The 20,967-nt window shown below is 41.9% G+C and overlaps 1 protein-coding gene across 3 annotated transcripts in view; it reads right to left on the reverse strand.

Annotated features, from left to right (window-relative positions):
* The window catches only part of Sertad2 (SERTA domain containing 2), a 103,618-nt gene that overhangs the window by 16,473 nt on the left and 66,178 nt on the right, over positions 1-20,967 (reverse strand). Inside the window, exon 1 of one of the 3 annotated variants that reach the window (XM_020161687.2) lies at positions 4,828-5,128. The exons of 1 other annotated variant lie outside the window; for it this stretch is intronic. The gene's annotated coding sequence lies outside the window, so the exon portion shown is untranslated. Of the gene's footprint in view, positions 1-4,673; positions 4,696-4,827; positions 5,129-20,967 lie in introns of those variants that run through there. One more of the 3 variants, XM_074049854.1, reaches the window with a different exon arrangement.

Genomic DNA, 20,967 nt, shown 5'->3' on the forward strand with positions numbered 1-20,967 from the left:
AGCTAAGAATCACTACCAGGATTTAAAATCTATTTTATTTTATATTTCTGGACATGGTAAAAATATTTTAAAAACAAAAACAACACTGTTTCAAAAACTGTTCAATGCTAGCATACGCAAGGCTCTGGTTGTAACCCATAGCACCACAAAAAGAAATAAATATTGCTCAGGGGCTGGAGGTATAGCTCAGTGGTAGAGAGCTTGCCTAGCATGCATGAGGCTCTGGGTTCCATCCTCAGCTCCGAAAAAAACAAAACAAAATGAAAAAAAAAAAAAAAAACCACAACAAACTGTTCAGAAAAGACCATAACCAGATTCCTGACAAACAGAGAAGCAGTGAAAAAACGCTTTTCTGCTGCAGACTGTAGCACCAAAATTCTTCTGCCAGATCAGTTTTCTATGACAGCACAGAGGATACCACAGGGACAACAGTGAGATACCCTCTTCAAAAAAATGGAAGAAATCTGAAAAGCTAATCTATATCACCTATCATGGAATGGGATAACCAGTTTAAAACAGTTGCCACCTCATTATCTCATTCATGTGGCTAGTACTGTACGCAAACCTGTTCTGGACTAGGGATGACCTTGGGACTTTCAGATTCCCTGAGTCTAACTTGGGCAATGCCTCTCCACACAAGGGTGGGGTACTCTGGCAGGCCTGCTCCAAGCCACAGCGTGGCCTGGAATGATAAGCAGCCAGCCAGAGAAGAGGAGCGCAAGGGCTAAAGGTTGATCTGTACCAGGGGCTTGTGATTATTCAGTTTGTTTGACCACAGCATGGTCAAGGGTACATTTTACTTTTGTTCAGCATTTCACACAGCCCACTGAAATGTGTGTCTACACACATACACTAGAGTCAGAATTCCTTCCCCTTCATTATTCTACAGGAAACTCCTTAGAAGAATAAAAATGCTTGGTTCAGCTGCTTTTCAGTTAGCCACCAATGAAGGTTTTAAAAGAAAAAAAAAAGTGTACAATCAATTAGTAACCCTGCAAAGCTACAGGTTTTTGCAAAGTGACAAAAAGATAGTAATGCAGATGTGAATGAGTTTAAGAATTGAAGTTTGCTGCTGCTGCCTGGAGTTACTGCCTGGAGAAACAAAGCTGCCTTTGGGCACCTCAAACTAGTCAGACCTGCTGTAGCAGTTGCAGAGCCTTGCTGCTGAGCTGTCCTCCGCCCCTCCCTCAGCCCCCCACCCCCACACATCCGCACACTCAGTCTACTCTCCTCCTGCACCCGCCCTGCACACTCACCCCTTGCTCGCTTGGCTGTCCCTGCTGGGAGGCAAGACCAGCTTCAGGCAGACAGCACACAAGTGGAAGAGGCCAGACAAGACGCCATTCTGAACTGAAAACTGCAATGGGGGGCAGAATGTAGCTAGGTGATCCTGGGTTTCTGCAACAGATCAATCAAGTTGTGGCGTTTGCTTCACTGAGTCTGGGCAGGCACTTCCAATGAAGTTCAGAGCGCCAGGGGATCTTGAAAGGCGACACGTGAGTCTTTCCAGCTTCAGGACCCCTCAGATCACACAGAGAGCCAAATTTCCAATAGGGAGTTTGCATGGTCTGTATGTGGTACTTGTTAAAATTAAAAATTCAGATCCGTTTTGTCCTCTTAGAAATCATTTATTTTAAAAGATATTGTGCTGTTGACTTTGAAATTTAATTTGTATTTCAAAGAAAAATTTCAGACAGCCAAGCATGTTTTTGTTTGTCTCATGATCTTTGAGAAAAACAAAACAAAGCCTCTATTTATTACCCAGAATAAGAATTTTGTCTTATTGGGCTGACATATGCCATTCACAGATTCATACAAAGAATGAACTGCTCGCAGGCTAATGAAGAAAGACACAGCTCTACACAATGAGTGATGGACGCTCCAGGGGCAGCTCTGTTCATTAGGGTCCCCAGCATCTGCACATAGGGCAGAAATTTGTCTTTAATACTGACTGTGCAGGCCATTTAAGACAGGAATTTTTCCTTTTAAAAGACACACAAACTTTGATGACTTGTTGTTCCCTTCAAAAATATTGTAACTGAATTAAATATCCACACACACTTTTTTTTTTTGACAGTATTTGGGTTTGAACTCAGGGCTTCACACTTGCTAGGCAGGCACTCTTGCCACTTGAGCTATGTCCCTATCTAAACAGCCATAAGTTTCTTAACACAAAAATCATAGCTTGTAGGTTTCAATCAATTACTAGGTAATTGTTGATGGAAGGCAGAAAATACATGATTTGTGCATACGAAGTGGCCACAGTGTCTTCTCATTTTCATGTCTGACAGTCAGAATTAATTGCTAGCACAGCCTCCACATTACCTTATTGTGAGGCCATTTTCACTTAAACTGGAGCTTGCCCTCTGCTGCCTTCAGCATACACCTGATCTTTGGACTCAGTAATCAGAGACCTCTCTTTCTCGCTCCCCAAGAAACTCCTGCAACTAGAGCTAGCTCCTAAACGATATGCCATGACAGCAAATACGAAATTTCTGTAGTCACAAAGTTTAAAAAATTCTACAAGTTCACCCTCCTAAATGCTGACTTTATCTCTTTTATCTGTATAAAATATTGACTAAGGGGTCTTGATTCTGAAATATGAATGAAATTAAAGTTCTTACTTTTACCAGTGCTCTTTAATAAAAAACCAGAGCAAAAGAAACCTGTGACAATTTCTGCTGCAGCCTTTGCTTTTCTTAGCTACTACAGTGTAAAATACATTTTGACTGAGGATACACTTGTAGCGTGTGACTGTTACTCTGCCATTGGGGCACTGTTAAAAACTATCAGTTACCACATGTAAGTGTACATAAACTTAAAAATTTCAAAATATGTGGCTGTTTTACCATGCCCATTTATTAATAATTTAGCATGTAGCAAGTGGGCAAAATTTGCATTTCAGCTCTTCAACTAAATTTAAAAAGCTTTAATGGGGGACAATTCAGCAAACAGGAGTGTAAAGATTTTTCTAAATCTGAGTTAAAATCCTTCTCTTAGCGCTTTAATGGAAGCAAGCCTGAGCAGCTGTTACCTAAGAGGCCGTGACACTTGCTTGACAATAAAACTGTTCCCTAGGACACCTTCTGCCATCCATTTGGTTAGCATTATAAAATGTGAGTCCTCTCCTCTACCTGTCAAAACGAAGTAAGTAATAGAACAGGGTGCTAAAAAAAAAAAAAAAAAGCTACCAAATCCTTTCATAAGATTTGAGAGCACTGTGGTTATGCACATTTTAATTAGGAGGAGGAGAAAGAAGTAAAAACTATTTAAAGGGCTCCTAACTTCATGTACAACATAAACAATTTATATTCATATATAATACCTCTAAGTAAGTCCATGAAGCTAAAGGAAAATGAAACATTTGCCTCTATAGCTTTTTGCATAAAGAAATTAATAAGATGAACAAGAAAAAGGGATCTGTAGACAAGCTATTCTTGCTTAGGCCAGAAGCTGGGATCTTGGAATGGGTATTTTCATCCTCCCAGCACGCTCAAATCAGAATAGACTGCTAAAAAGAGGAGCTGCTAGGATGAGAGGAGCTTTCTGGTGAGCCAAGCAACCATGTTCTCTTCCCACCCCCATCACAAAACTACTGAGGGCTCTCAAGTGGGCGGCCCTCCAGGAGTTGAGGAGCCCAAAGCCCACCTTACTACAGTCAGGGATTTCGAATACTTAAGACCTCAGTAATCTTATTGGTGACTACAACTTCCAGGCTCTATACATTCGCTATGAACAACATACACTGGGAAATCAGAAAGCATATCTCGTTAACAAAGCTTGAAAACATTTGCTCTTTTCAGGCCAACGGAGGCTGCCCAATTCGATTCAAAGAAAAACTGTTGTAGTCTGAGGATGAGTTCTCACCCTGCTGACTGCCCTTCCGCATCCAGTGCCTGTAAAACTTACTTTCTACCTCTTGAAACTACCCAGCTCGCAAGCACAAAGTTACTCTATGGCCAACAGTGTCTGATGTTTTTGTGAAACTTAAAACTCAACTATCATCTCAATTGATTACTACTTCTGCTAAAGATAAGATAACTCATGGCCACGGCAAAATAAGAACAATTCAGGATTTTCTCTCCATGCAATGGCCCTCTGAAGCCACCCTCTGTCTTAAGGGTACAAAGTCTAGGACTCGGGACAGCTGGCTCCCCTCAGCCCCCCTCCCCCTCCGTCATAGGCGGTTACCACGAAGATGACTTGTAGATTTCTAATTTAAAAACCAACGAGACGTTAAGTTTAATATACATTCAGATCCAAAATCAATTCACTTGGTCACAGACGAAAAGAGGGTGGAGAGGGCTGTCTTAACATAAAAATCCCAGGAAACTCACACAAACTATAGCAAGTTGGATCAAATCCGGTCACGGAACTCAAAAGTGAAGCAGCCTCAGTGCCAGCAATCCGAGCCTTAAAAAAACTCTCGCACGTTCACAACAACACAACCGTCACAACACGCACACACATCCCAGCTGTAAAAGGCGACAGCTCCGGTCTCCCTCCGCCCCGCCTCCGGCTCTAGCCAGTTCCCGACCCCCGCCTGACCCCCGAGGGTGATTACCCGGCCCCCGCCCTTCCCCCCGCAGATGTGTCCGCGGACGCGGGGGTCGCGGTCCTCGCCCCTGGGGTCCCAGGGCGCGCGCCGGCCGGGGGAGGAGCGCTCAGCGTACCTGCTCCAGCCCCGGGTCCCTCTCAGCGACGCGCTCGGCCCCTCCTCCGCCCTGCGGGTTCCGCCAGCCCTGGCGGAGCCCCAGCACCGCCCCCCACCCACCGGGAGCCCAGCGCACCGAGGATCCCCTCCTGCCCAGCGCGGCGAGAACTTACCACATGCAGCTCCACCTGGGAACTAACGCATCAGGAGGGGTTTCCGCCCACTCCTCAAGCTATTCCCGCTCCATGCGGAGTGCCCGCTGCGGGGGCCCGAGGGTGGCGCCGGGGAGCGGGCTGGAGGCGAGACCGTAGCTAAGACTCCGGCGTCCTCTGCCTGCGCGCCGGGAGCATTATACAATGGTGGAGGCGGCGGCGAGGGGCAGCGAGGAGGAAGCGGGAGGCGGGCGGAGGGGGCGCCCGGCCGAGCGAGCGGCAGCTCGTGCTCCAGCACTCGCCGTGCAGGAGTGACGTGCGGCCCGCGAGCCTCCCGCGAGCTCCAGCCCCGGTTCCGCAGGCCCCGCCCCGCCGCCCCGGCCCCACCCCCGGCCCTCGCCCCGCCCCGCCCTCCCCGGCGGTCCCAGGAGGCGAGATAAATGCGGAGCCGGGCCGCGGCCACCGAGGAGCAGGAAGGGGCAGGCGGAGTGCGAGGCGCCGGCTGCAGCGCCGCCCCCGGCTCGCTCCTGGCCGGACGCCGGCGCGTCCTTCGTGTTCTCTGAAGCGAAGACTTACAGAGGAGGGGACAGAGGAGACGCTGGCCGGAGGGCCACAGCTACCACCAGCAACCCCCACCCTCTGGAAAATAGGCAAATGACGAAGCGGCTGGTGACAAAGGCGGCGGCGGTGCAGCGCGCGAACAGCCCGCCGAGTCGCGCGACCGCAAATATGACAAGCATCCGAGCTATTCGGCAACTTGGGGCCGGTCAGCAGGGCGGGCAGGGTCCCTGCAGGGGACCAGGGGCAGGATCCGCCCCGAGGCGCTGCCGCACTCACCCGACGCCCCTGTCGCGGGACAGAGATGTCCGAATGGCAGGGTGGGGCTCCAGCTGGAGCTGAGGACAGAAAAAGCCCTTTGCGCTCGGTTGCTTCAGCCTGACACTCGAAATGGGTCACCTAAGTCAACAGCACTTTCGGAGCTGAACAGAACCGAGTCGCATCCTTCGTGGCAGGCTGAACCACGGTGCAAAACACGGCAGACAGCAGAGAGAAGCCAGGCTTGGAAACGCAAGTGGTCGGAGGCGATGACCTCTGCCCACAAGTTTTTCATGTTGATAATCACCCCCCCACCACACCCCGTTCAAGAAAGTTTATCCTTTAAACTACTCACACCTAGCAGGGATGTGTATGTCTACATGGTGTGAACTTAAAGAGCACCAGGAAAAGAGGCCAGGGAGACAGCTCAAGTGGAAAATTCGTGATTATTTTTAACATTATATACACATCCAGTGTAAAGGTATTAGAAAAGTAATTCAGGCACCTTAAATTTTTGGCTGCCACTCTAATCAATAATGTCTTCTCAGATCACTTTGCCATTTAATGGTCCACTATACCAGTTTTATTTAGGGATTATAAAGCTTTAAGACCTAACATAGAGGTGACTGTTAAGTCGTTAATATCAAGACAAATTTAGACCTACTCAAACTACTCTGTAATGATTTGTTATCAAATTGGTGATCTTATCAAAATTAAATTTGGGCTAAAATAGTAGCTGAGATGTGTCTAGTTTTCTCTTTAAACAACCCTCAATATAGCGAAATCTTACACAGATGTTTCATTAAGTGTACAATGTGGAAAGCTAGTTATTTTGTGGACATCTTTGTAAAGTTTCATTATAATGGCATTCCATATTAGTTAAAGTATCACTGAAGTAGTGCTCAAGACCCTTTGCAGGTCTTGCTCAGTCTGGGTCTGGGTGGCACAATGTTCAAACATTTTGCTAGGGAGACAAGAGTATTTTTCATTTCCAGAGTTCTGCATTTTCAGACTACACTAACTACTAACAGTTTCCTAACCACCCACTCATTTATACTTTCACTGCTCACTTTAAGGAAAAGCCATTGAAATAGAAGCTGCAATAATCTCTTCCTGTGATATCTTTGTAGGAGGCCACAGGCATTAGCTCTGTTAAATTTAAAATGAATTTAAACTGTTATTCATGAACTGATTGAAGTTAGCAAGAAAGTTAGACTTGCAGAATTTTTATGATACTTGGATTTTTTTTTTTTTTGGGTGGGACTGGGGTTTGAACTCAGAAATCAGTACTTCATGCTTGCTAACCAGGTGCTCTACCACTTGAGCCACACCTCCAGTTCATTTTGCTCTAGTTATTTTTGGAGATGGGGACCTTGAGAACTATTTGCCCAGGCTGGCCTTGAACCATGATTCTCCTGATCTCAGCCTTTCAAGTAGCTAGGATTACAGGTGTGAGCCATCAGAACCAGGCTGACACTTGTTTTCTAGCAAATGGCTTCCCCAATACATTAATCCTCTACAAAAGAAAAGAACTAAAATCAAAATGGCAACTTTTGAGTCTCCAGAGTAGACACAAAATTCACTAATGTCTCTACTCTGTGCATTCTCAATAAAGGTTTGAATTCTTAGGAAAACAGCTGAGTTTTGGGGGGGGCGAATGGAGTGAAATGGTTTCTACCTCTTTACACTTTTGAAATTGGTAATATTGTATCAATGCACATGTTATACACAACTTCCACTTTCCCAGCTTTTAGAATCCCGCTTCTATGACCAAAAAGTCACAGCATGAAGTGGCAGCTTCAGCAGCCGCTAATGTCAACACCAGGTGGTTAACCCTCTCCCCTTCTTCTTCCCCAGCGTGAGTCACACACAGGCCAGCACAGCAATCCCTGCCCACCCTGGAAACGCAAGTCTATCAGGGTAAAGAAAGGCTTCCCCACACTTTCAAAGTATGCAATGGCATGACTTTAAGAAAAAAGTTATTTATTCCTAAAAAATGAACAGGAAATGTTTAGTGAACATGCAAGTGTCGTTTTCACTCTTTGGGACATTTAACAGCCCATTTAAAATAATCCTACTCTCAGGGCTTCATCCAGAATTTATAGCTTCTCCTCAATTTCACATAACTTTAGAATAGTTATAAGAAATTAGGTCAGTCATTGACATTTAATTATCAGGAACATAAGTGTTTAGGAAGAAAGGAAATACTTCTTTTATAAACATACAACTCTGATAGTATACTTAAAAATGCTAATGAGCCTAAGTTCAGAGAAGCTCTTTTCAGCATCATTGTGTACTTTGTACCAGCTTACATTTCAGTGCTTCCTTTTGAAAGTTTCTGTGCCCATATCCTTTTTTTTTGGAGGGGGGGCACTGGGATCAAATTTAGAGCTTCATGCATGCTAGGCACTCAAACACTGAGGTACATCCCCAGCCCTTACTTTCCCATGTCTTGCAGACTAATACAATACTGCACTAACTGAAGGCCACTTTTAGCACTTAATTAGCATGTGCCAAAGAAACAAGGGATAAGCCAGATACATAAACTGATACAGACTTATTTATCTTTGTGTGTGTTGGGGACAGAACCCAGAGAGCCTGGCACAAATTAGGCAAGCACACTTACCACTGAGCTACCCCCCTAGCTGGAGAAACAAAAACTTTAAAATAGGCTTTAAACTTGTAAGTTTTCTTTTACCTGTATTATATTTTATATTTTAGGCTCCACCTAAAATTCTAGCAATAATCATCCATCTATATACCTTGCAAATATTAGTCTTGGTTTTATGGCAAAAAAGGATAAATGTTTCATTTATTAACAAGGATTACACAACCAACTGGACTAAATAATATCTTCATAGAAAAAACAGAACTCCAAAATGTAATAATTGAAAACCTGGAATAGATCTTCAAAATAAAACTCTGGAAGTCATATTACTTAACTCACTGATTTTCAAGGAGCTGATATAGATACAATGATTTGGAGAAACTAACACCCTCATGTAGCTGGCACAGACAAGTTCAGTACTAGATTTAAACCTCCGCTGTTCCAAAGTACCAAGTTAACTCACTACCTCTGCAAACTTTTTCAAGCCCTTCTTCCACCCACTGTTGTCAGGCTTTTTCCTACTCCTCCCTAAAGTCTCTATCCACACAGCAGAACTCCAATGGAGGACTGCTTTTCCAATGCTTGCCATGTTGTTACTGAGCTGCTATTCAAGGGAGTTTATTTTTCTGTTAGATAAGCCTTTTCCCCTCTTCAAAATCTGACAATATTTTAATTTTGACTTGGAATACAATATTAATGACAATATTGGAAGAAAAATGCTTTTAATTAAGACCATTTTCTATCTTTCTTTTTTTTTGAGACAGGATCTCCTAGGTAGCTTAGGCTAGCCTGGAACTCACAATCCTTCTTCTTCCTCCTAAGTGTTAGGATTACAGGAGTGCACTACCATGCCTGTTTTTTGGCGGGCATTAGCTCCCTCCTATCCCATTTGCTACTATTTTCTACTGAAATTTTCAAAAACAAAAAAAAACTTGTGAGGAAGCTGGGCATGGTGGCGGATGACTGGAAAATCAGCAATCAGGAGGCAAGAGGATCACAAGTTTGAGGCCAGACTGGGCTACACAGTGAGACCTCGTCTCAAACAAACAAATCAGCAACAACAGCAATAAATGTATGGAGGTCAACTGAAATGTGAACATCTTTCTTGGTGGCTCCACTAACTCCAAGGTCCCTGCCTTCCAGGACACTACTCCAGTAAAGACTGGGGGCCACTACTACTGGTCTCTACACATTGGTTCTGTGCCACAGAGATGCCATTCTTGACGGATTAATATTCTCCTCATGACACTGTTCTGGCTTCTACAGAAAATTCCAATGAACATTGTAACTGCACAGCCTCCAGACCTTTTTTTTTTTTTTTTTCATTTTTCTTTTATTATTCATATGTGCATACAAGGCTTGGTTCATTTCTCCCCCCTGCCCCCACCCCTCCCTTACCACCCACTCCGCCCCCTCCCTCTCCCCCCCCCAATACCCAGCAGAGACTATTTTGCCCTTATTTCTAATTTTGTTGTAGAGAGAGTATAAGCAATAATAGGAAGGAACAAGGGTTTTTGCTGGTTGAGATAAGGATAGCTATACAGGGCATTGACTCACATTGATTTCCTGTGCGTGGGTGTTACCTTCTAAGTTAATTCTTTTTGATCTCACCTTTTCTCTAGTTCCTGGTCCCCTTTTCCTATTGGCCTCAGTTGCTTTAAGGTATCTGCTTTAGTTTCTCTGTGTTAAGGGCAACAAATGCTAGCTAGTTTTTTAGGTGTCTTACCTATCCTTGCCCCTCCCTTGTGTGCTCTCGCTTTTATCATGTGCTCATAGTCCAATCCTCTTGTTGTGTTTGCCCTTGATCTAATGTCCACATATGAGGGAGAACATACGATTTTTGGTGTTTTGGGCCAGGCTAACCTCACTCAGAATGATGTTCTCCAATTCCATCCATTTACCAGCGAATGATAACATTTCGTTCTTCTTCATGGCTGCATAAAATTCCATTGTGTATAGATACCACATTTTCTTAATCCATTCGTCAGTGCTGGGGCATCTTGGCTGTTTCCATAACTTGGCTATTGTGAATAGTGCCGCAATAAACATGGATGTGCAGGTGCCTCCCTCCAGACCTTTCTTGTCCTGGGAACTAACCTGGTGTATGAAGAATCCTAGATAAGGAATGTAAACATCTTTGTATAATCCCACTACTGAATTATGATTAAGCCATGATATTTTAGTTTCTTAACTTACTATGTCATAGATTTCAGATCACTACCGGGTTCTGTTGGCCTGAGCACAGGATTGTTGAACCTGGTGATTCTGAATCTAGCTCTTCAGCCACAGCCTGCAGGGAGACTGAATCAGAATCTAAACCTGCTTTTACACCCAGCAAAAGAAGGACCTTGGAGTCATATTTCAAGAGGCCTTTCTAGAACCCCAGAGCCTCTGAAAATGTGATTTCACTGCTTCCCTCATGGGTAGTCCATGTGAAGCTTTGTAACCTGCTCAGCTTATTTGGAAGAGTAAAACCAGGTTCACATTCACACATTTCTAAATGAAAGGATTAAAAATACAAACAACAATGATGTGTTCTCTTTAATAGGCTTTGTTTCTTGATTTTTTTTCATGATTTCATTAATTTCAGCAGACCTACCCATATTCTCCTGGACTTATTACCCATTATGGTCACTCAAGTCGTCTGGCTGTGATGTCTGGAACAACAAACAGCATGACAATTTCCAAGGCCCTCTCATATGGACCTACTTGTTTGCTCTTCTTAACACCATCCCTAGGCCACAGGCAGGGCAGGGGCTGCTCTCCACATCTCATGAGGAGTAGAGGTTCTGAGGGCCTACCAACTGAGGAACTCCTGACTTCAACAAGCTGGCTCCCAGAGACAAAGGGGCCCAAAGGCTGCACCATCTAACCTTCGATAACTTTCTGTGGAGGCCAAGAATGCTGAGTGCCTTGAGAAGAGGGTGAACTCCTCAGAACAGTGGATGGTTTACAGACATATAGGAAGTACAGCTCAGTGGAGGGACCAGCACAAGGGTGCTGTGTCAGGAACGACACCTCACTCAGCTTCATCTCTGCACTAAGCTCATGGGATGTCAATTCTATTTCTTTCCTTAAAAAAAAAACAAACCCCACCTGTCCTTGACCTTTTTTTTAACCCACGGGACAATCTAAAGCCACACCACAACAGAAAAAGAAATAAAGCTCACCACATCTTCTAGACCTTCATCCACTTCCAGCACTGCTCATAAGCTGTCTGTTTGTTACTCTATGTCTAGCCTCCAGGATCATCTGTGAACTCAAGGAGTTCCATCTTGCTGAAACTTCCCTTTTACCACCTTTTCTTTTTTTTTTTTTTCTTCCTCTTCTTCTCCGACTCCTCCTCCATCTCCTTCGTTTGGAGATGGAGAGTCTCATCATGTTGCCTAGGCTGGTCTCAAACTCATGGGTTCAAGTGATCCTCCCACCTCAGCCTCACAAGTGGCCGGGATCAAAGGTACACCACCATGCGAGCTCTCACCACTTTTTCACTACATTGTGTGTGTGTATGTGTGTGCTGGCTGCACATATAAATAAGTATGCACACACAAGCAATATTTTGGAACTTTCATAGTTAGAAGGAACACTAGGAAGTAATGTAACATTGTAATCAAACTGCATTTCAGCATTTCTAAAATCTTCCATTTGAGCTTAACATAAAAGGACTATAGGACACTGACAAAGTACATACTGATAAAAATTAATCTACACAGCCTCACTATTTGGGGCCCAACCTTGCAGATAAACTCCAAATTATTGCCATAATGCCATTATTCTGTACTTCTTTATGAAGATTTTTCTCTTCTATTTACTCTAAGAATTAAAGGTTTCATTAATTATATATAAAAACACAGCATTTGGCTGGGGGTGTAGCTCAGTGGTGAAGTGCTTGCTTAGAATGCAAAAGGCCCTGGATTTGATACTCAGCACCAGAAAAATTATGCATATACAATATTTGATGCTTATGAGTAAAGAGGCAGGTAAAGGCTGGAGAAAACCAAAATGTAGCTTAGGCCATCAGCCTTTAATTGTTTATCCAAATTTCAAGACATTCTGAATGGTTCAAATGCTCATTTATTAATGTCACTTTCAGGCCCTCATGGGGAGGCAATGCAAAAATATGCCAGTAATTAAACATGTTACGAAAATTATCAACCAATACTAATTTTGAGGAAAACTTGCCTAAATGATAGGAAAAACATTATTTTCAAAAGCACTACATATAATGTCAGATGTTTTTTATGTTTCAAAATCCAGCAAGTTTATATGACTGACAAGACTAAATTCCATTTTTTTGTACATATTCTCATAGCCACTGTGGTTAACCATCCAGGCTGTGTCTTCAAACCACCTATGAAAGGCAGGCATGGTGGAGCACCTGTGGTCCCAGTCCCTAGGGAGGCTGAGGTGGAAGGGATCCCTTGAGCCCAGGAGTTTCAGACCACCCTGGGCAACACAGCAAGATCCTGTCTCAACGAAGCAAAAACAAAATAAAAACCACTTAAGAGTAAAGAGGCCCTTTGCAAGAAGTGCAGTGATTTTTGTAATCAATCAAAAAATCAATTTTTTTGGCAGTACTAGGGTTTGAACTCAGGGACTCATGCTTGCTAGACTGGCACCCTACCATTTGAGTCACACCCCAGTCCTTTTTTGATTTAGTTGTTTTTTTGGACAGGATGTTGTGTTTTGTGCTGGGCTGGCCTTGGATCTTGGTCCAAGGCCAGCCCAGCTCCTGCTTTCTACATAGCAGGAATTACAGATGTTTGCTTCCACACCAGCTTATTTATTGAAATAGGGGTTTGCTAACTTTTTGCTTGTGCTGGCCTCAAATCACCATCCTCCCAATCTGCAACTCCCAAATAGCTGGGATTATAGGCAATGAGACACCTGCCTGACCCTCAAACCAATTTTTTGAAACCCTCGCTATAAAACTTCTACCTAAAGAAATTCAAGACTTTAATGTGTACAGATGCCAGGAAATGCCTAAGTGTAGTCTATGAAGTATCATAAGAAAATAAGCACGTAAGCTGAGAATACAGTTTAAATATATAAGCCAACACAAACAAAGAAATCAATCAGCTCTTTGCCACTTTTCTGGAGGAGAGGTCTGCACATTTGTACAGACATATTTGTTCATTCTCTCTCTCTCTCATACTGAGAGTTGAACGCAGAGCCTTATGCATGCTATGCAAGTGCTCTTCCAGTGAACTACATCCCCAGACTGACACTATCTTTTCTTTTAGTTACCAATGTAGAATTGTCTTTTAAGACCTGTTGCCAGAATAAGCATGACCTTTTAAAAACTCATCCCACAGTTCAATAATAGTAGACTCTTACTTTAAACTGAAAAAGTCTTTACATTAAAAATAATCTTTTATATTTAGAATTTCAGAAATGCACAGAGAGAAGTCAACTAGGAAGAAACTAAAGCAAGCAGCTCAGATGGAGACTATCACCACATTAGGGTCACTTGTGTAACCAGCCAAGTGTTTTTTTAAACATGCTTTAAATAGTGAGCAAAAAATTTAATCTTGCAAAGTAGTATTTTTTTCAAAACTGTTTTCTTAGAGAAGTCTTGTTTAGGTCATATAAAACTCCTTAAATGGGAAATATGATATCAGAGAAACTGGCTTTAAGGAGAAAATAATAGTGTGAGTGATCTATATGCAACTTCCCTTTTTAAAAACAGAAGTTGAATCTGTAACACCAAATTTAGAAAGGAGAGTAGATGGCAGCAAATACTCCGAGAATATCTTCTGTAGCACCAACGCCCACTGCTGCTCTGTTCTGCTACAAACACCAGTATACACTATGATCTTGCTTTTGCTCAAATAATGCATGTATTTAGTCATCCTTAAAGATGGTTTATATGAAAGAAAACACACATCTGAGAGAGTACACCAAAAAATCTCATTTAAAAAGTACTGGATTCAATCAGACATGGTGGCACATGCCTGTAATTGTGTATACCAGAGGCTAAGTCAGGAGGATTGTGAGCTAGAGGCCAGTCTAGGCTACACAGCGAGACCTTACCTCAGGGGAAAAAAAAAAAAAAAGATTCCTTGATTACAATTACAGTAACTACAGTCTCATTCCCCAGAGTACAACACAATTCAGTACTGGAGAGGCAGAAAAATAACTTTTGTGGGACTAATATTGGTAATTTCAACACTACTTGCATTTCTGTTTAACTTCTTTAAGAAATTAAAGCCCAAATTTCACAGGATTAGAAAAAATTCTTAATCATGCTTTTCAGTTTTAATGACAAAAAATTAACAGCTATGAGGATAAAGATTCCAGGATTACTATCTTTATATTATAGCCAAAAATGAAAGGTGAGAAAATAAACATCTTTCTAAAATTCATCAGATGAGAAGATCAGAATTAGTAGAGAGGAAAAGAATACTCTATCCTATAGAAACGGTAATTCTCTCTTAAATTCATCAGTAGCCAATTTAAATCCTAATTTTGGGGGTGGGGCTATCAGTGTAATTTAATGGTAGAGCACTTTTCTAGCATGTGTAAAGACCTGGGTTCAATCCCCAGCATGTGCACGTGCGCATTAGTTTTTTTAAATCCCAATTTTTATGGAAGTTGGTAAACTAATCTGAAAATTCACCTAGAATAGAAAAGGCCAAGGATAGTTGTAATAAGCTCAAAGAACAGATAGGGAATGTGACCTATTAGATAGCAAAGTTATTATAAAGCTCTAGTAATTAAAATAGAGTGGTGGTGGCATAGGTATAGACAAATAGATCAATGGAACAGATTTTGGAGTGCAGAATCTCCACATCTGGAGTATAATGTATAACAAGAGGTAAGACTGCTGATCAGTGGGGAAAGAATGGAGGGACTTTAATAAATAGCTTGGGGTCACGTGGTTACCTGAATACAAAATAAAATTGGGTACCTAATATTTACCAAAAAATATTTCAGGTGGACTAGAATCTAAATATGTAAAACAAAAGTAGGAATTTTCAGAGCTTGTATAGGAGAATATGCTTCTGGCTTCAGGATAAGAAATATGTGCTATATTCATCTCCTGAGGCTCACTCCCCACTTGCCTCCGCTTTGCTCCACACCTTGATATGTGGACAGCCGCTAGAAGCTCCTTTGCCAACTAGTTTGCAATTCAGTCAAAGAAGACAGCAGCAGCAGCAGAAGGGGTCAGAAGGAGAGAGCGGGGGTACTTCTGCTCCCTCCTGGTCTGGCCTGGCCTGGTAGCAAACAGCTCTCCACAGTCACAGTCTCTGCCTCGTGGCCCCTCCCTCCCGGGGATGCCAGCTTCCACCGTGTATTCTATAGGGCTGACCCCAGCATTCACTTCCCCCCACTCCCTTTTCAGGCACAAACACAGCAAAAGCTTCCAACTGTCACTGTTCCATGCCTCAGCTTTTGTCACATCTCTGTAAAAAGACCCTACATTAGCCTGGTACAGGGCTCACACACCTGTAATCCTGGCTACTTGGGGAAGGCTAAGATCAGGAGGACTGCACCCAGACAAGATGTTCATGAGACTATCTCCATAACCAGAGCAAAATGGACTGAAGTGTGGCTCAAGTGGTAGAGCCCCTGGTTGGCAAGTGAAAAGCCCCAAGTTCAAATCCAGTCCCACCAAAAAAAAAAAAAAATCCAGTCCCTGCATTAAAGTCTCTTTTGTTGAATCTTTTGAATGGAATTCTGTTTCCTATAGAGATTCTATTAAGAGAAAAGATGCCCATAGCACAAACTACAAAGAAAAAGATCAATAACTTTGATTACATTAAAAATTAAATATCTATTAAACAAAAATACTGCTAACAAATCAAAGGCAAGCTAAAAGTTATAAAGTGATAATGCATGGTAAACTCAACAAAAGACAAGAATTAAGGAATAACAAAGATTCCTCTAGAAAAAAAATTTTTAAAAAAGCAAACGAAAAGATTCCTCTGAGTTTGCTTTTAAAAAGACACATAAATACAATAGAAAAACAGAAAAAAGAGGAAATAAATGTCTAATAACCATGTGAAAGGACACTCAACCTCATCAGTAAAACAAAATGCAAGTTATAAAGAGATAGCTTCTCAGCTATCAAATCGACAAAAACTAAAGTCTGACAATGAATAAATGTAGACAAAAAATGAACTCTCCTGAACCCTGGGTGAGTTTATAAGTTGGTGTGGCCACCCATTCAGTAAAAAGCTGGATATGCACACCCCTACCCATCTCAGCTGGGGTTCCATGAGAACATGACCATTCAGAAAAGCACATACGTATTGCCTCAGTTCTCCCAAGGATGGCATAATGTCAAAGGCAGTGGTATGCCTTTGACAACAGGCTTTAACAACAGGCTTGGGGGGAAGGTGGAAAAGGAAGCTCTCACTTGTGGCATTTGCTGATTTCTATGAGTCCCTTGTGGTATTGGGGCTTAGTTCTCTTGAGGAATTTTAGATGAGAAAGGGTAAGTCCAGACTCTAAAGAAACTCTTGTTTTTATCCCCATGGTGACACATAGGAAGAACGTTAGTGACAGCAAAATATCAGAAGTAACATTAAGGTTCCTCAAGATCAGAGCAAAGTGATACACTTGAAAACCAGAGTGGTTAAAAAGAATTCAAGTTATAGATCAACATGGTTAAATCCTCAAAAATGTAGTGTTGAATAAAGTACGGTAAATATACATATTCACACAATGTAATACCACTACTATAAAATATTTTAAAACATTGTTACATAGTGCTTAGAGGTATCTGTATGCGGACAAGGACAGAAATACGTTAAGAGATAATAAAGATCAGGAAGTGGAACCTCTGGTGAAGAGAGGAGGGCAATGAAATGAGGGAGAGATAGCTTCTTCTATTTTACCTAGAGTTAAAAACTTCAAAAGAAAATAAATACTTTGTAATAAACAATTTAAATTTATTATTTCAGAATTTACTAAATTCTAAAAACTTTAAAAGAAAATAAATACTTTTTCTAAAAACTTCAAAAGAAGATAAATACTTTGTAATAAACAATTTAAATTTATTAATTCGGAATTTACTAGGTTAATGGCTGCCCATGAAACAGAACTTGGAAAAGTTTTTTTTCCCTACCGTTTCCAGTGTCTGTTAAGAAATACTGGACAATATTTGTATTTCCTACATTCAGTCATTCCCCATGATTTAACTGACAATTTATTCCTCTTGCTCATTTCTTCCCCTTCTCTCTCAATAATAGACTGAGCTGCTGCACACCAGTAATCCTAACACTAGGGAAGCTGAGGCAGGAGGATGGGGAATTCAAGGCCAGCCTGAGTTATACACCAAGACCCTCCCTCAAACAGACAAACAAAAAGCCCACTGTAAAATCCAATGATAATGCTAAAATAACAATGTTTTTTTCACAATACCGAGGTCTGAACTCAGGGCTTACACCCTGAGCCATTCCACCAGTCCTATTTTTGTGGTGACAGAGTCTTGCAAACTATTTGCCCAGGCTGGCTTCAAACCACAATCCATAAATTTCTTAATAGGAAGCCCATCTGATAGGGCAAGAATAAAGGAATAATTGGCTTAAAGCCTGTGTCTGAGCATATTATTCACCTTCTAGGTTAATTTCTATCAATACTCTTCCTCATAAAAGATGGAGTGGTTTTTGGTTACTTCCTTGAAATGCCAAAGAACTCATATAGCACTACAAAGTCAAAACTTGTTGTTATTTAAATGGAAACACACCTTTCCTGTGAACTATTTTCACTTGGATATTCAGGTAACCACTAACTGCCACACCAAACACTTTTTGGTTCTTTTTTATTGTGTCTCTTGAAATTGGGAGTCTTGACCTTTGGGAATATCATGTAGTCTCAGTGCATGAGTAGTGTGAATTTTTTTTTAAAGAGATTGTCTTAAATGAGCCTATGTTTAAGTACATGCTTTTCTGCGAGCTAGCAGGCATTCTGAAGCTAGGTGGTTCTAAATAAAGAACTCTAGTCAACAACAGGAAATAACTCCCACAGAAAAAAGGGGCAGAATACAAACTCTCACCAACTCTTATACACAGTTCACAACGGCCTTTTGTTCCACACACATTAAGCCTGAAATCCTTATTTTTCAGAGCATGTTGGAACCTTTGCAGGGCAAGGAAACATTTCTTATCCTTTTGCTGGTGTCCTTGCTTTCTTCCCTCTAAGGAAGTTAATTAACCTTACAACTAACTTCTTACTATGAAAGAGCAAATCAGAAAAAGGGACAGCTTTCTATTGTAACTTTTTTTTAAATGGAGCTTCCTGAGGGAAAAAAAGTTAATTTTTGACTTAAAAACTCACTTTTTCATCTAATACCTATGACACCACGTAAACACATAAGCATGTGTTAATGGAACATGTTTGCCTGTGGTATGTTACTGACACTATCAAGAAGGATGTGTTGTATAGCCCACAAATACAGGTTGATGTGTTAACATTTTACCAATGACATTTCAGCAAATCAATGCAGCGAGAAGACAAATTGATATTCTCTTCAAAGACTCCCACCTGGAGTCTTTAGAAAAAGAGAGAGAAAAATTTAAATCCAACAATAATGACATCTGGATGATGGTGGTGTTTTCCTTTTTCTTTGGTGGCACTGGGGTTTGAACTCAGGGCTTCATGCTTGCTAGGCAGGCGCTCTAGCACTTGAGTCACTCCTCCAGCCATGAATGGTGGTTTTCAAAGTCCTACTGATTCCTCCTGGAATGGACTATAGCACAGCAAAACATAGCTACCTGTGACAAGGGAAGCAGGCTCTGCACACTGGTGTTTGATCCTCTGTACACTCAGTCTTGCTCTCTCTACTGGCTCCTTCCTGCAGTCAATAAATTATAGGCCTAACAGTCTCTATCTTCATTTTTTAAACAAGAAGCCACCTTTCTCTGTGTAACTACTGCAGAAAAGCTGATAGCAACTCCTGTCTTTACTCTGCATGGCTTTACTCTTCCTCCTGTCTCCTCTGCCTACTGCAGGACAACTGTACTGGTCACCTCAGAAAAGGGCAACAGTGTCCCTAAATGCCATGGCCACTGGACCCTTTTCCATTGCTTACAATGCTTAGCCTGCCTACCTCCCACTGTTTCTTTCCCATTAAACTGCAGTTTCCTGACTCTTTTCTCTTTGGCCACTTGGAGTTTCATTTGCTGGCTCTGTCTTCCTTATAAACCTGTAGTTTCCAGAGGTTTGTTTTTTGTTTTGTTTTGTTCTGTTTTTTTTTTTTCTTGGGGATCAAATCCAGGGTCTGGCACATGCTAGGCAAGTACTCTGTTGCTCTGTTGGTGTGCTAACATTGACAGTCCCTGGAATTTGAAGAAGAAGAAAAAAAAATCATCTCTGGCTGCAGTTTGGAGCCAGAGATGTATGATACTGGGTACATGGGGCGAGAGATGGGAAAGGTTGGTTAGGATATCAGAGTCTTTAGGAAAATTTGGGAACATAACTATTTTGAAAAAAAGTTTTTCCAGTTGACAATCACTAATGTAAATGTTAGTATTTGCTGTAGTTTTGTCTTTGTCTTCTTTTCTCATCTTACAAACTGTCTAGCAACCTCACCCACTTTCAGGGCATCTATATGCTAATAACTAACTAACTACATTCCAAACCTAGGAAGACCACACTTATCAGTTGGAATCAGGGTCATTCCTGGTTTATGCCATAATTATGAATGGCATCCTCTTTCAATTGCAAAAGGGTCCTGGTTTGAATAATAAAGGTATATAATTAGCTTGTTTACATCTCATTGCCTATCAGACATCTCCACTGGTTATCACAAAGGGCATCTTCAACTCACAGCACATCTAAAGTTGTCCTAATTATATCTGCCTTAAATTTCCCCCTTTTCTTGAATGCCTACATATAGCTCAGACACCAATGTCCACCTGGTGTCAAAACTGTAAATCTAAGATTCAAAGTATCGCCCCTCTCTTACCTCACATTCATCAGGCACAAAATGCTACAAATTTTCTCTCTTTTTTCCCAAATATGTCCCATTTCTCCCGCCATGGCCTTAGTCAAGACCTTAATTACCTTTCACTTTGATTACTGCAATGATCTATCTCTCTATTTCTAGTCTTAAATGTTCTCCTCTATCCATGCACATAACCAACTGTGTGATAGGTAGCATAGCTTAGTGGTAGAGAACTTGCCTAGCATGTGTGAGGCCTTGGGTTTGATTCCCACACCATAAAAAGACTAAGACAACAGGTGGCAGACACAGGGGTTCACACCTATAATCCCAGCTACTCAGGAGGTGGAGATCTGGAGGATTTCAGTTCAAGGCCAGACTGGGCAAAAAGTTAGCAAGACTCCACCTCAACCAATACCTGGAGTAGTAGCACACACCTGTCATCCCAGCTACATAGGAAACATAAACAGGTATAGGCAAAAACCCAAGCTCCATCCCCCAAATAAAACAAAAAGGTCTAGGGGTATGGCTCAAGTGATAGAGCGCCTGTCTAGCAAGAGCAAGATCCTGAATTCAAACCCCAGTACCACCAAAAAAAGACTAAGACAACAAAATGAACAGAAATGCTCCCATGGAGCTCTCTTGGAGGAGTAACCCATCACTGTGACACATGGGCTACAGGGTGACAACAGACATATGTGAGCAACCACAAGTCCTGGCCAGTATGGAAGTAAGCTGGGAAGGAGTAATTGATTTTAGGGCAAATAGAATCAGCCAAGGTCATGAAGCAAGGTCATTCATTACATGCACACAGAGCAGCTTGATTAAAAACAGGGAGGTAAGAAAC

The sequence above is a fragment of the Castor canadensis genome, chromosome 12, assembly GCF_047511655.1.
Source record: "Castor canadensis chromosome 12, mCasCan1.hap1v2, whole genome shotgun sequence".
In the NCBI taxonomy this organism is placed as follows: Eukaryota; Metazoa; Chordata; class Mammalia; order Rodentia; family Castoridae; genus Castor; species Castor canadensis.